Below are 4,711 nucleotides of genomic sequence, written 5' to 3' on the forward strand. Positions count from 1 at the left end.
ATTGATATGTAACTCTTTGAATAATGTTTGTCTTCCCCACTAGACTGTAAACTCTGTGAGGGCAGGGACCATGATGCCTTTGTTCGCCACTGTTATCTCCTCTCTGATAGTCTACATTGGGAATGGAGGAGACTCTCTCTATGTGTTGAGTGACCAAGTGAGCAGTGGGTGAGGGGGAGGATAATGATTACTGAGGGTGTTACTGAGGGTAGCCCAGCTGGTTGTGGAATTAAAATTCAGCACCAAGATGTTTATTACAAAACCAACAAAAATGTTAAAGGGAAATCCAAGTCTTGAGTGGAATGGACAGTATAAAACTCTAAGGGACATGTGGTTGATGGTGTGTTGTACAATTAAGGGCTCTGGAGAGGGGAAGATCTGGAGGACAGGCCTCTGACCCAACTGGATCTGGACTTCCATTTATCCCCCATAGTCTCCTACCTGAGATTCAAGGAGTATGGCCTGAAAGCAGAAAGGAACTTTTGCCCAGTATTTCCAAAGGACTGGGCAGTGCAAGGCAGCACCCCTATGGGATCACTGAGGCGGGCTGTGTGTTTGCTTCGATGACAGAGAGGGGTCTCACCTAACAAAAGGACACCTAGTTTGGTGGTTAGCCTTGGAGTCACACTCCCTACTTTCAAATCAAAGTGACCTTAAGACAAGTTACATTTGTTCTCTCTGTTTCTGTTTTCAAATTTTAGCATGGTGATAACGGTAACTACCTCACTGCATGTCTAAAGATTATAAGATTATATGGAAATAATAGTCTGTTTAGCATAGCAATTAAAAATGTAATGAACTCTATCTAAAACAAGCACAAAGATCCCTCTTCAACCATTGTTTTTATAGTTCTATTTATATTTTGTTTTGGTTAATCAAATACTGCAGCACTGTTTAATCAGTATAAAATCCAAAGAACTTTATATCTGTAGTAAAAATCCAAATTTGGGGAAGGGCAAACTTTAAAACAGCAGCCAGATAGAGAAGGTTTGGGGAAAGGAGGGGTGAGTGAATAGGCACATTGGAACTGTGGGGACATGTAATTGACCCACTGTCAAACCTGTGTAAGTTTCTTAGTTTCTCATGGAAAACACTTTATACACTTTTTTTTCTTCCTTCCCTACTTAAGTTCATCAGTGTTTAGATACATCTGTTCCGTTTTTTGTCTTGTTTTTCTCGGGATGTTACAACACAGTATTGCATTTACTCTAGTCCCTGCTCCGTGTGGAAAAGTAAGATGATTTCAAACACTTTTTTCAGCTCCGCAATGAACTGCCAGTCACTCCCGCATTTCATCTCTGAACCAGTCTTTGAGTGCATCAGTGGACTGCGGCTGATCTTACTGACGAGAATGTCTGTAGTTTCAACATGTCTTCCAAAGATTTTGGGCGACTCACCAGGGATAGGTTCTATTTTTATACAGACTTTTTGTGCTTTTTTTGCAGCATCCACTTGTTTACAGTTTATATCAATACTTGTTACTATTCCGATGTCAATGAAATTTTTGCTTGGGATGCACATGTGTTGTCCCCTGTTTCAACTGACCTGCTTCCACTGTCACCCCCGCCACTATCAGATCTCGAGAATTAAAAATGTACTGAGGGAGGCTTTTCATCTTGCAGGGAAATACTGCTATGTGCTTAAATTCTTCTTATTTCTGTTCCTTGTAGTCTTGTCTATATTTTGTAAAGGCATCAAATAAATGATAAATAATTTCTGCACTAAAAATTCTAACTCCTAAACGATCAGCCATTTCTTACCTAGCTCATTCAATTCTCACATCAAAGGCCAAAATTACTGCATACTGAGGGTCATGTTCCAACATCACAGAAGCCCTCATAACATATTTTTTTTATGTGCTGGGTCAATGTTAATTCCTGCATAGGGCATTCTGATGTTTTCAGAAATTCAAGTAGAGTTTACAAAAAACTCAGTGTAGATGACTGCACATAGACTCCTTTTTCTTCTACTTTGATACCATTTAGTGTCTGCTTTAACTCATGGGTCAATTCATCTTTAAGAACAAGGATTTTGATTGGGTGCAGTGGCTCATGCCTATAATCCCAGCACTTCGGGAGGCCGAGGTGGGTGCATCACCTGAGGTCAGGTGTTCGAGACCACCTTGACCAACATGGAGAAACCCTGTCTCTACTAAAAATACAAAATTAGGCTGGATGTGGTGGCTCACACCTGTAATCCCAGCACTTTGGGAGGCCAAGGTGGGCAGATCACAATGTCAGGAGACCGAAACCATCCTGGCCAACATGGTAAAACCCCGTCTCTACTAAAATACAAGAAATTAACTGGGTGTGGTGGTGCAAGCCTGTAGTCCCAGCTACTCAGAGGCTGAGGCAGGGGAATCTCCTGAACCCGGGAGGTAGAGGTTGCACTTAACCAAGATCCTGCCACTGCACTCCAATCTGGCAAAAGAGCAAAACTCTATCTCAAAAACAAACAAACAAAATTAGCTGGATGTAGTGGCAGGCACTTGTAATCCCAGCTACTCAGGAGGCTGAGGCAGGAGAATCGCTTGAACTCAGGAGGCGGAGGTTGCGGTGAGCCGATTTTGCACCATTGCACGCCAGCTTGGGTATTAAGAGCAAAACTCTGTCTCAAAAAAACGAAAGAAAAGAACAGGGATTTCATGTTCTTTATAAGCCATGAGGAGGGCTAAACCAGCCAGTGTTTTCTCCAGGTCTTTTCCAAGAATCTTTACCCCCTGAACTGTTTTTACTTCTTTATACTGGTTCTTCATTCATAATTCCTTCATAGGAGGAGGTAACAGGAGTCCTTGAATCTGAGTCATAATGGGCCCTTCTACTCCGGGAACAATGACTGTATCTCCTTCCTTCAAATGTCCATTGATCAAGATGACACCTATAGTGGTACCCATCCCTGGGAGGGCTTTAACCTCCACCACCTGTGCTTTCAGCTCTTCACAGTGCACAAGTCTCTTGCTCAACATGGTTTGAGTTAACTCGACAAGAAGGTAGATCAGACTTTCCATGCCATCACCAGAATGTGCAGACCTAGGTACCAAAGACACAAAAGTGTGGGGATCCTTATTCTCATAAAACAAAACAACGTTCAAACCCTACTGTGCAAATTCTACAATAATAGCCTTTGCTTGCTTCTCAAATTCATCTTTTTTATTTTTTTTTCTGCTTATTTAAAGTAGCAGGCACATCAGAGTCAGGACATTTTTTCCAATCATATAACCTATCAATCTTATTGAGTGCAGCAATGAAGGGATGTTTTTTAGATTTGAGAAGGTTGATAGACTCAGTTGCCTGGGGCTCCAAACCATACATAATATCAACAACTAAAATGGCAATGTCACAAAGAGAACTTCCTCTATTTCTCAGATGACTGAAAGATTCATGCTTAGGAGTATCAATAATTAGCATTCCTGGAATCTGTACAGTCTATCAGAATTTTTAAACATCTTAGTCTATTCATTAATAGCTTCAAAAGGAATATTGGTGGTCCCCATTTGTTGCGTGATACCACCTGTTTCACCATTTTGTACTAATTTGATGGAGGTCATCTAGAATTTTTCTCTTCCCTGTATCCACATGCCCAAGTGTGCAGACAACGAGGGCTCTTAACTTTTTGGTATTTACATTTTTACTATGTCCAAGTCTCCATTTTTCAACCCTTTGTTTTGCTTTGTCATAAGCTCTGTCTTCTTCTTTATTTTATTTTATTATATTTTATTTATTTTTGTTTTTTTGAGATGGAGTTTCGCTCTTGTTTCCCAGGCTGGAGTACAATGGCACAATTTTGGCTCACTGAAACCTCTGCCTCATGGGTTCAAGTGATTCTCCTGCCTCAGCCTCTCGAGTAGCTGGGATTACAGGCATGTACCACCATGCCTGGCTAATTTTGTATTTTTCGTAGAGAAAGGGTTCCTCTATGTTAGTCAGGCTGGTCTTGAACTCCTGACCTCAGGCGATCTGCCTGCCTTGATCTCCCAAAGTGCTGGGATTACAGGCATGAGCCACTGCGCCCAGCCAGCCCTTTCTTCTTTAGTCCAATCATTATCAGAGTCATATTCAGAATCTGAGCTCATTGTTTTTACTTGTTTTTTTATCTAATGTCTTCCCTGACTCCTTTTCATCTGATCCCTTTTCATTTTGCTCCTCACCTTCACTGCCTTCACTTTCTCCCTCTTATTCCTCTTCTTCTTCACTTTCTTCAACTTCCTCTTCCTCTTCTTCCTCCTCCTCTTCAGGGTTTTCTTTTACGTCTTTATTAACTGTGTTTCCTTCTTCTTCTGTCTCTTCATCACTGGCCATAGCTTCCCAATCATCCAATCCAGTATCCTCAGTATTATAGTTCTATTTCTACTCTAAGAACTCTGCCATGCTTTCCACTTTCGCTTCTGTGTTGGTAGAGCTGCCGTTGGAGCCTTGGTAATTGCATGCTATTAACCTGCACAGCACACAGCCTCCACTGTGCAAGCCAAACTTGCTACCATCCATGAGAAAAGGCTACTGGTTTCTGAATAAGACCAAAGTAAAGCACATTCATGATTCCTAAATTTCATATGTCATAATTGTACAGATGATTTGCCTTTGAACTGCAAGCACCAAAATGTGATTGATGTCTGAGAATGGTTGTGAAGCTTTCTTGTAACTCCAAGCCCTGTAATACCTCTGATGACAAGTCTGTTAATTTCTGGAGTAAAGATGAAGAGCTCTCACTAGCA

General features: G+C 41.3%; 1 pseudogene; it reads right to left on the reverse strand.

Annotated features, from left to right (window-relative positions):
* Nucleotides 1-1,203: 1,203 nt before the first annotated feature.
* On the reverse strand, nucleotides 1,204-4,072 carry LOC101028048 (eukaryotic translation initiation factor 5B pseudogene; annotated as a pseudogene).
* Nucleotides 4,073-4,711: the final 639 nt, after the last annotated feature.

This window comes from Saimiri boliviensis, chromosome 1 (genome assembly GCF_048565385.1).
Source record: "Saimiri boliviensis isolate mSaiBol1 chromosome 1, mSaiBol1.pri, whole genome shotgun sequence".
NCBI lineage: Eukaryota > Metazoa > Chordata > Mammalia > Primates > Cebidae > Saimiri > Saimiri boliviensis.